The sequence below is a fragment of the Aegilops tauschii genome, chromosome 1 (genome assembly GCF_002575655.3).
Source record: "Aegilops tauschii subsp. strangulata cultivar AL8/78 chromosome 1, Aet v6.0, whole genome shotgun sequence".
Classification (NCBI taxonomy): Eukaryota; Viridiplantae; Streptophyta; class Magnoliopsida; order Poales; family Poaceae; genus Aegilops; species Aegilops tauschii.
The window spans coordinates 464,703,149-464,715,188 of record NC_053035.3 but is presented as its reverse complement, the minus strand read 5'-3'; positions in this window follow the sequence as shown (position 1 = coordinate 464,715,188).

Here is a 12,040-nt window from a genome sequence, read left to right as displayed (position 1 = left end):
AGCAAATAGGCTCTTCAAGCCACTACCTGGTAAACTTTTGCTCCCCAGCCACCACCATGTTGTTTCAATACACCACCATGTTTCCTACATCTTAGCATTTTGCATGTTACCTGGTTAAACAAGTGCGGGTCTACATAGGGAGTCAGATTGCACTTGTCTTGATGATTGTTCCCACTACTTTTTTTGCATTTTCTAAATAGGATATTGTTTTGTTGATTGCAATGGAATTGTCCAAAAATAGAATAGTTTGTTGTATTTTCATGACACCCCTCAAGCAAGTTTATTGGTGCACACACATCCACCCAGGGAGGTGTATGTCACATGTTTTTAAGGAACACATTTTTGGCCTATGTAGCAAGAAAGTCAGGATGCTTTTTTGGACACAGGACTTTGCTTGGTGATTGCACTTAAGTTTCCTAAAAGAACACAAGAAGTTGCTTGTATGTATGTTTTGGTTTAGACAAAACAGACCCTAAATTTTTTAGGAAGAAATTGCATGCATGATACACCTAGGAAGTTTATATTTGCATATCCACACACCACCACCAGTTTGTATCTTACAAGTTCGAGGGGAAGACATGTTTTTGTCTAGGTAGGAAAAGAGTTAGGATGCAAATTTTTGTGTAGAGGACTTGGTTGCAATGATGTTGCCTGAACATCAGTAGTTGCTTGCTTTTTTAAGTACTAGACAAACTAACAAGAAAAACAACATAAGAACGAGGTGGGAGTTGAATGCATAAAACCAGAAAATCATGGCCTTATGTGTTTTTTCGCAGGGATTTTGTGAATATCAAAACCCAAAGCTGGATTTTTTTCTGCCAAGAAAAAATAGGTGGTGCGGTGGAGGATGTACAAGAGAGGGGTTTGAGCAAACAAACCTTGGTAGAGACGTTAGATATGGAGTTAAGCAGGCTGCAGATGAGGGCTAGATTGGAGAATAGGTGAGAAGGGAGGAGAGATTTGTGAAGGTTTGTTAGCATGGGGACATGTGCTCGGCGGAACAGTTGGGACCGTTTCTTTCCTTTCTTGGTTGACAGCTGGACAAGGGGAGGGACCACTACCATAAACAGAGTGTGTGCGCTGGAGCGCTAGCCAGCCAACGTGTGCCGGCTAGTCGTGTCCCATTTGTTTTTCCATGAGAAATTGAGAATGATAAAGACTTGGCCGTTATTTAATCAGAAGTCGCTCTTGATGATGGCAACTTACGCTCTCATTTTCTTATGGCCCATTGACCATCATGATCATGATGTCTGTTCGGAGAGCCCGTTTGATGCTGCTTCCTGTTTGTGTGCACCCATGGTGTGTTTGGGCCCCTGTGGAGTGGCCCTACTGCAGTATAGGCCCACTGTTGGTCGGTGTTCCTTGATTTTGGGTTTGTTTTCTGTTGTGCACTTCCGTGTTGGTGACAGGCTTGCTTTGTGGTGAGTGCTCCTTGATTTGGGGTCACCTGCTGTCGCCGTTGTGGCTCTGCCCGCCGCCTTGGTGGTCGTGGCCGTGCCCTTCGCGTGTTGCTGGGTTTTTTTGACCCGCACACCGTAGAACAATCCTTCTACGATAAATTTTATAAATATAAAAAAAATAAGTTACAATGGGTGGGGGAGACTAAGCTCCAAAGTAAGAAAATTAGCCTATGCCGGCTTTCGGGAAGGAAAGCATCATTTTACATGAAGTTATCTACAAGGTACTTTTTCAAATCTTCCAAATTATTTTCCTTGATCTTGAATTGCAGATTCTTCAGTTCCAGTTTCATTTATGCTGGTTGCTTCCTCTTCTTCTGTCTGTTCAATGCATCTGTTGGCGACGTCTCTGCTGACATTTGGCCTCCTTGTTTGGGATTTGAGAAGCAGGCATGTATGCATGTATTTAGGTTGGGATGCTCAGTTTGAGAGTTTGTTTGATTTATTTTGCAGGTGCAATGTGCTTGCTGTTGGAAGGGAGAGAGGGATTTGGTGAGTTGATGTATTGCTTGAGCCTTGTGGGCATATATATAAGAGTACAATGATCTACTTGGAGTACAAGACAAGCCAGAACAAATCCTAGTCTATCTCGTCTTTCCTAATAATCAATATACTCAACACCCCCGCCCGCACAGTCACAACAGTAGCGACGCAGACGGTGAGACTGGAGAAGAATCTGAAGGCAAGCCGACGGACACCCCCCCCACAGTCGTAACGGTCGATGCATCGCGGAGTCGTGGCTGGAGTGAAAACGAACGAGGTTGCTCAAGCAAGGCGGTAGCCCTTTGTGCCGTTTGTCGAAGTAGCCGAGAGCATAGGTGGTGCAGCCGTGGTCGAGCTAGGTTGCCGTGGTCGATGTCGAGTCGGGGTAGCCGGTGTCGAGGAAGTCACCGTGGAGCCGCGGGCGCAAGAAAATGCCGAGTTAGTCATGGGCGCAGTGTCGTTGAAGTAGTGGTGCGCCGGGAAGAAGACGTTGTTGACGACATGTTGCGGCGGGTTTGCCAAGCCATGGGACACATCGTGGACGAAGGCACGCATCGGTGGTGCCAGCATCGGGCATGCGTAGACGGACGAAGACGAAGTTTACGAAGCACCACACCAGGCTTGCCAGGCCCGGGGACACGTCATGGACGAAGGCACGCATCGGTGTTGCCAACACCGGGCATGCGTAGACGAGGGACCTGCACGAGCTGTACGCCATGTCGAGGAGTCGGAGGGCCAACAGAGAAGTAGACTCGACGACGGTTGTGGTGCCATCGGCATGGGGGCTCACATGTACGATAAACACGGTAAGAACTGTATCATAGCAAACTACTGTTTAGTTACAGTTGGAGTTTAATAAACTGTAAGTGAACCTTGAGTGCTTATACGGCAACTCGAGTTAGGAACAGTTTGACAGATGAATATTACTTCCTTTGTTCCAAAATTATTGTCGTCGTTTTAGTTCAAATTTTAAACTGAAACCACTACAATAATTTTGGAATGGAGGGAGTATCTACTATAATTAGCATGTATGGTTTGTACACTTCACTATATCTTGAACTAGTAAAGCGATGATCGCCGCCTACTTCGGACCTCACAACAAACTATTGTTGTGTAGTGGAAATGAATTATATCCTCGATATTTAAATAGCTTCAACACACTTTCTTTAGAGAACCAACCAGTGGATATGTGGTTAGGAGGGTGGTGGTATCTCTAGCCCACCAGCAATCAAATCTCAGTTGACGCTTTGGTGTCTCATTAATGTAAATTATTGTTTTAGTAGGAGGTGACATTTCTGTCGATAGCGAAGTACCCGTGGTGAGTTCATCAATCTTGAAACTCCACAACTCCAACCCACTTTTCAGTAGGCGTTGTGTCGTTGTGTGCGTCTACATTTGTAATCAGTGTTTTTTTAAGTATGTTCCTTCCGGAAAATCACTCCTTTAGAACAACCGATCAATGAAGTGGAACATTGCTGGTCTATACATAGGTATACCTCTCCACAATCCTATTATTTTAGAGACTGATTGTACGTTTGTTGTGGCGACTCTTGCAACAGAGAACCTTGATAGGTCATCGTTGGTCGATTTGAAGAAGGAAGCACTAAGCTTATCTAAGCTGATAAAAAACTTTCAAATGGCTAAGATTAGTCGATCTGCCAATGTGGTGGCTCATCTAATAGCAAAATTTAGTTTTGTCAATAGATCCGATGGTATTCTTGTTAATGATGTAACGCCCTGTGTGGTGAATTTTGTATTGAACGATTGTAAGTTTCGCACTGGTTAATTAATGTAAGGTGGTGTTCAAAAAAAATGAAGTGGAACATGGTCTAACATCCTATCCATGGGAAGGGACGGCCAAATCATGCAGTCCAACGGTGGTGGAGATTGATAACGTGAGAGGGCTTGGAAGAGGCCTAGTTTTAATGTCCTAAATAAATGACGCTATGTGACAAGGACTTGGTTCAAAGGATGCTGGAGTGAATCGGTACAACGACAATGCACCCCTCGTGCTCTGATGCATTAGCATTTTTCTGAGTTATATCAGTGAGATATCATTGTTTAAAAATATGCATGAACAATCACAGAAAATGCAATTATTTCAACCAATGTCATAAATATATCACAAGGTTTTAATTGGAATACTACTCCCTCCAATCCAAAATAAAATTCATGGTTTTAATTTAACTAAAACCACAAAACTTATTTGGATCGGAGGGGGTATTTTAAAGTGAAAATTTGTTACAAAATTTATCGTATGGCCTAAAATTGCGAACACTTTATTGACCACACTTGGGCTACCTACTTCATCACAGACAAGTTTACTAGTATCTCGTTGCATGCAGACTGTGAGCTGAGGTAAAATTTTGTGTTTTGACCCTTTTGTCAAACAAAATCAAGATCTGACCCCTGTTCGAATTTTTTTTGACATCTGACCCTTTTGCTACCGCCAAAGAACACGGCGGTAGGATCACGCAGGCTACCGCCAGGGCTTCCGGCGGTGGCATGGATGGCCCACTGCCGTTAGCTAACGGCCAGCGCAACACCCTACCGCCGCAGTCTTGGCGGTAGGCTGAGTTACCATACCGCCGCAGGTCTTGGCGGTAGGATCCTCTGGGTTTAGGTTTTTACAAGTTTTATTGATTGTTTGTTTTGTCACAAGTTTCACATAGTTTCACAAATAGCAAAATATGATCTCACATATTAATAAAGGTTCCACATAGCAAATATCAAACAGTTTACACATAGATTCATAAGTACGAAATAGCAAATAGCAAACTTGTCCACATAGTTTGACAACCCCTACTAAAACATAGATGCATATACAATAGACATGTTTATAGGTTGGGTAAACCTCCCCCACTCGTATGTTAGGCCTGGCCATGGAGACAGATACGGCAGCGGATCCATCAGTTCAGGCGGAGGCGGAACGCTGGTCGGCATCCGACCGTTCAAGCACTCCCACCTTGCCTTGCCAGCTGGAGTTTTCGCCTCCGCCCTTCCCCAGCTGATGATATCGAACGCTGATGCACTTGGGGGCGGCATCCTGGCTCTCTCCTCCGCATTGCTCTCGAAGTAGATCCTCCGGCCCAAATTGCGCAACTCCCAGTTGGAGTGCTGCTTGGCAACTTCAATGGTCGCTTCCCGGCGTTCACGGGAGATAGCTGGATCTCCCTCCATCTCTGCAGTCACTCTCTTCCACTCCTTCACACTCAGCGGCCAACACTTCACATTGTCGGCGATCCGTTCTGCCCTCTCGTGCCACCGAACTACCCTCGTCGCCTGTAGGAACTCGTCTGAAAAAGCGGTCACCGGCTGCAGAAGCTCGGAGAAGGACTCGTACACGTACGGAAGTGGCAAGCCGGACGGGTCGTGTTGGAGATGAATGGGCGATGGTTGCGCCACTGTTGCACACCTAAACATATGGATGAATAACAAAAGTTCATCATTAACTAAATAAAATACATATATCAAGATGGGTCAAATGCAATATCATATCATATCATATTTACTCCACTACTTGCATCATATAAATTTTGCTTACTCCAATATTCATCATATCATAAATTTTGTTAGCAAAAAAATTGAGAAGTTGATGGTTCAACATTTGTTAAAAAAAATCTAAACCTAAACCTAGGGTTCATCAACTAGGGAGGGTTCCTCATATGGTAAAAAAACTAAACCTAGGGTTCATCAACTAGGTTCATCACACTGCAATCATCTAGGTTCTAGGGTTCATCATATCAACTAGGGAGGGTTCCTCATATGGTCAAAAAAAACTAAACCTAGGGTTCATCAACTAGGTTCATCACATTGCAATCATATAGGTTCATTATACTAACTAGGGTTCATCATATCAACTAGGGATCCTCATGATTTTGAACATGAACATGAACCTTTTTAGGCTATAAGAAAGCGGATTGATTTGACTCAAACTAATTGGGGGATTGGAGGAGCTTACCTTCCTCTTTCCGAAGCCATCTCGATCCACAAAATCCGTGAATCAACGAAGAAGATCTGAGGGGGGAAGTGGAGGAGATGAGAAAATGGGCGAGAGGAAGAAGAAGGCGGCTGGGTGGGTGGGGATAAGGGGTTGGGGTGGGGTGGGCGGGGCGGTTGGGTTTATAAATGCCCAAACCCTACCGCCATAGGGCCCGGCGGTAGGATACCACAACCTACCACCACAGGGCGTGGTGGTAGGGCGGGAGCATGTGCTAAGTTTCTGTGACCAGAAAAACGAACAACTCAGCGGTAGGGTTGCACACCCTACCGCCAGGGCTCTTGGCGGTAGGATTCTACCGCCGAGGACCCCGGCGGTAGGGTGTGCAACCCTACCGCTGAGCTGGTCGTTTTTTGGTCACGGGAGGGGGGCGTGGGGGGGGAGGCACCCTACCACCGGGTGTCATGGCGGTAGGATGTACAGACCTACCGCCTTAGTGTGTGGCGGTAGGGTGGCCCGGTGTGCATTTTTTGCACCTTCTAACTGAAGGAAATATGCCCTAGAGGCAATAATAAAGTTATTATTTATTTCCTTATATCATGATAAATGTTTATTGTTCATGCTAGAATTGTATTAACCGGAAAGATAATACATGTGTGAATATATAGACAAACAGAGTGTCACTAGTATGCCTCTACTTGACTAGCTCATTAATCAAAGATGGTTATGTTTCCTAGCCATAGACATAAGTTGTCATTTGATTAACGAGATCACCTCATTAGGAGAATGACGTGATTGACTTGACCCATTCCGTTAGCTTAGCACTCGATCGTTTAGTATGTTGCTATTGCTTTCTTCATGACTTATACATGTTCCTATGACTATGAGATTATGCAACTCCCGTTTACCGGAGGAACACTTTGTGTGCTACCAAACGTCACAATGTAAATGGGTGATTATAAAGGTGCTCTATAGGTGTCTCCAAAGGTACTTGTTGGGTTGGCGTATTTCGAGATTAGGATTTGTCACTCCAATTGTCGGAGAGGTATCTCTGGGCTCACTCGGTAATGCACATCACTATAAGCCTTGCAAGCATTGTGACTAATGAGTTAGTTGCGGGATGATGTGTTACGGAACGAGTAAAGAGACTTGCCGGTAACGAGATTGAACTAGGTATCGGGATACCGACGATCAAATCTCGGGCAAGTAACATACCGATGACAAAGGGAACAACGTATGTTGTTATGCGGTCTGACCGATAAAGATCTTCGTAGAATATGTGGGAGCCAATATGGGCATCCAGGTCCCGCTATTGGTTATTGACCGGAGACGTGTCTCGGTCATGTCTACATAGTTCTCGAACCCGTAGGGTCCGCACGCTTAACGTTACGATGACAGTTTTATTGAGTTTTGATGTACCGAAGGAGTCCGGAGTCCCGGATAAGATCGGGGATATGACGAGGAGTCTTGAAATGGTCGAGACGTAAAGATCGATATATTGGACGACTATATTCGGACTTCGGAAAGGTTCCGAGTGATTCGGGTATTTTTCGGAGTACCGGAGAGTTACGGGAATTCGTATTGGGCCTTAATGGGCCATATGGGAAAGGAGAGAAAGGCCTCAAAAGGTGGCCGCACCCCTCCCCATGGTCTGGTCCGAATTGGACTAGGGAAGGGGGGCGCACCCTTCCTTCTTTCTCCTTCCCCCTTCCCTTCTCCTACTCCCACAAGGAAAGGAGGAGTCCTACAACCGATGGGAGTAGGACTCCCCCCTATGGCGCGCCTCTCCCCTTGGCCGGCTGCCTCCCCCTTGCTCCTTTATATACGGGGGCAGGGGGGCACCCCAGAGACACAACAATTGATCCTTAAGATCTCTTAGCCGTGTGCGGTGCTCCCCTCCACCATATTACACCTCGATAATACCGTTGCGGAGCTTAGGCGAAGCCCTGCGTCGGTGGAACATCATCATAGTCACCACGCCGTCGTGCTGACGAAACTCTCCCTCAACACTCGGCTGGATCGGAGTTCGAGGGACGTCATCGAGCTGAACGTGTGTAGAACTCGGAGGTGCCGTACGTTCGGTACTTGAACGGTCGGATCGTGAAGACGTACGACTACATCAACCGCGTTGTGATAACGCTTCCGCTGTCGGTCTACGAGGGTACATGGACAACACTCTCCCCTCTACGTTCCCCAACACTAACTTCTTTTGTCTTCAATTTTTGGCAGACAACATATAAATGCTTGATAAGTTTTTTTCAATGAGTACATACCTTAACAAGATTTTGAAGTAGTTCGAAATAGAACAGTCAAAGAAGGAGTTCTTGCCTGTGTTACAAGGTGTGAAATTGAGTAAGACTCAAAGCCCGACCACAGCAGAAGATAGAAAGAGAATGAAAGTCATTCCCTATGCCTTGGACATAGGTTCTATAAAGTATGCCATGCTGTGTACCAGATCTATTGTATACCCTACACTGATTTTGGCAAGGGAGTACAATAGTGATCTAGGAGTAGATCACTGGACAACGGTCAAAATTATCCTTAGTGGAATAAAGGATATGTTTCTCGATTATGGAAGTGACAAAAGGTTCATCGTAAAGAGTTACGTCGATGCAAGTTTTGACACTAATCTAGATGACTCTAAGTCTCGGTCTAGATACATATTGAAAGTGGGAGCAATTAGCTAGAGTAGCTCCATGCAGAGCATTGTAGACATAGAAATTTGCAAAATACTTACGGATCTGAATATGACAGACCCGTTGACTAAAATTATCTCACAAGCAAAACATGATCACACCTTAGTACTCTTTGGGTGTTAATCACATAGCGATGTGAACTAGATTACTGACTCTAGTAAACCCTTTGGGTGATGGTCACATGACGATGTGAACTATGGGTGTTAATCACATGGTGATGTGAACTATTCATGTTAAATCACATGGTGATGTGAACTAGATTATTGACTCTAGTGCAAGTGGGAGACTGAAGGAAATATGCCCTAGAGGCAATAATAAAGTTATTATTTATTTCCTTATATCATGATAAATGTTTATTATTCATGCTAGAATTGTATTAACCGGAAACATAATACATGTGTGAATACATAGACAAACAGAGTGTCACTAGTATGCCTCTACTTGACTAGCTCGTTAATTAAAGATGGTTATGTTTCCTAGCCATAGACATGAGTTGTCATTTGATTAACGGGATCACCTCATTAGGAGAATGACGTGATTGACTTGACCCATTCCGTTAGCTTAGCACCCGATCGTTTAGTATGTTGCTATTGCTTTCTTCATGACTTATACATGTTCCTATGACTATGAGATTATGCAACTCCCGTTTACCGGAGGAACACTTTGTGTGCTACCAAACGTCACAACGTAAATGGGTGATTATAAAGGTGCTCTACAGGTGTCTCCAAAGGTACTTGTTGGGTTGGCGTATTTCGAGATTAGGATTTGTCACTCCGATTGTCGGAGAGGTATCTCTGGGCCCACTCGGTAATGCACATCACTATAAGCCTTGCAAGCATTGTGACTAATGAGTTAGTTGCGGGATGATGTATTACAGAACGAGTAAAGAGACTTGCCGGTAACGAGATTGAACTAGGTATCGAGATACCGACGATCAAATCTCGGGCAAGTAACATACCGGTGACAAAGGGAACAACGTATGTTGTTATGCGGTCTGACCGATAAAGATCTTTGTAGAATATGTGGGAGCCAATATCGGCATCCAGGTCCCGTAGGGTCCGCACGCTTAACGTTACGATGACAATTTTATTGATTTTTTATGTACCGAAAGAGTTCGGAGTCCCGGATGAGATCGGGGATATGACGAGGAGTTTCGAAATGGTCGAGACGTAAAAATCGATATATTGGACGACTATATTCGGACTTCGGAAAGGTTCTGAGTGATTCGGGTATTTTTCGAAGTACCGGAGAGTTACGGGAATTCGTATTGGGCCTTAATGGGCCATACGGGAAAGGAGAGAAAGGCCTCAAAAGGTGGCTGCGCCCCTCCCCTTGGTCTGGTCCGAATTGGACTAGGGAAGGGGGGCGCCTCCTTCCTTCCTTCTCTTTTTCCCTTCCCCTTTTCCTATTCCATGTGGGAGGAGGAATCCTACTAGGACTAGGGAGTCCTAGTAGGACTCCAACCTTCTGGCGCGCCCCAGGGGCTGGCCGGCCTCCCCTCCTCTATCCTTTATATACGGGGGCAGGGGGGCACCCCATAGACACAACAATTGATCCTTGAGATCTCTTAGCCGTGTGCGGTGCCCCCCTCCACCAAATTACACCTCGATAATACCGTTGCGGAGCTTAGGCGAAGCCCTGCGTCGGTGGAACATCATCATCGTCACCACGCCGTCGTGCTCACGAAACACTCCCTCAACACTCGACTGGATCGGAGTTCGAGGGACGTCATCGAGCTGAACGTGTGTAGAACTCGGAGGTGCCGTGCGTTCGGTACTTGATCGGTCGGATCGTGAAGACGTACGACTACATCAACCGCGTTGTGATAACGCTTGCGCTGTCGGTCTACGAGGGTACGTGGACAACACTCTCCCCTCTCGTTGCTATGCATCACCATGATCTTACGTGTGCGTAGGAAATTTTTTAAAATTACTACGTTCCCCAACAGTGGTATCAGAGCCTGGTTTTATTCGTTGATGCTATGCACGAGTAGAACACAAGTGAGTTGTGGACGATATAAGTCATACTGCTTACCAGCATGTCATACTTTGATTCAGCGGTATTGTGAGATGAAGCGGCCCGGACCGACATTACGCGTACGCTTACGCGAGACTGGTTTCACCGTTCGGAGCACTCGTTGCTTAAAGGTGACTGGCGGGTGTCTGTCTCTCTCACTTTAGTTGAACCGAGTGTGGCTACGCCCGGTCCTTGCGAAGGTTAAAATAGCACCAACTTGACAAACTATCGTTGTGATTTTGATGCATAGGTAAGAACGGTTCTTGCTAAGCCCGTAGCAGCCACGTAAAACTTGCAACAACAAAGTAGAGGACGTCTAACTTGTTTTTGCAGGGCATGTTATGATGTGATATGGTCAAGACATGATGTGATATAATTTGTTGTATGAGATGATCATGTTTTGTAACCGAGTTATCGGCAACTGGCAGCAGCCATATGGTTGTCGCTTTATTGTATGAGATGCAATCACCATGTAATAGTTTTACTTTATCACTAAGCGGTAGCGATAGTCGTAAAAGCAATAAGTTGGCGAGACGACAACGATACTACGATGGAGATCAAGGTGTCGAGCCGGTGACGATGGTGATCATGACGGTGCTTCGGAGATGGAGATCACGAGCACGGTGCTTCGGAGATGGAGATCACAAGCACAAGATGATGATGGCCATATCATATCACTTATATTGATTGCATGTGATGTTAATCCTTTATGCATCTTGCTTTGATTGACGGTAGCATTATAAGATGATCTCTCACTAAAATTTCAAGATAAAAGTGTTCTCCCTGAGTATGCACCGTTGCAAAAGTTCTTCGTGCTGAGACACCACGTGTTAATCGGGTGTGATAGGCTCTACGTTCAAATACAACAGGTGCAAAACAGTTGCACACGCGGAATACTCAGGTTAAACTTGACGAGCCTAGCATATACAGATATGGCCTCGGAACACAGAGACCGAAAGGTCGAGCGTGAATCATATAGTAGATATGATCAACATAGTGATGTTCACCATTGAAACTACTCCATCTCACGTGTTAATCGGACATGGTTTAGTTGCTTTGGATCACGTAATCACTTAGATGATGAGAGGGATATCTATCTAAGTGGGAGTTCTTAAGTAATATGATTAATTGAACTTAAATTTATCATGAACTTAGTCCTGATAGTATTTTGCAAATTATGTTGTAGATCAATAGCTCGCATTGTTGCTTCCCTGTTTTATTTTTATATGTTCCTAGAGAAAATTATGTTGAAAGATGTTAGTAGCAAAGATGCGGATTGGATCCGTGATCTGAGTATTATCCTCAGTGCTGCACAGAAAAATTATGTCCTTGATGCACCGCTAGGTGACAGACCTATTGCAGGAGCAGATGCAGACGTTATGAACGTTTGGCTAGCTCAATATGATGACTACTTGATAGTTTAGTGCACCATGCTTAACGGCTTAGAA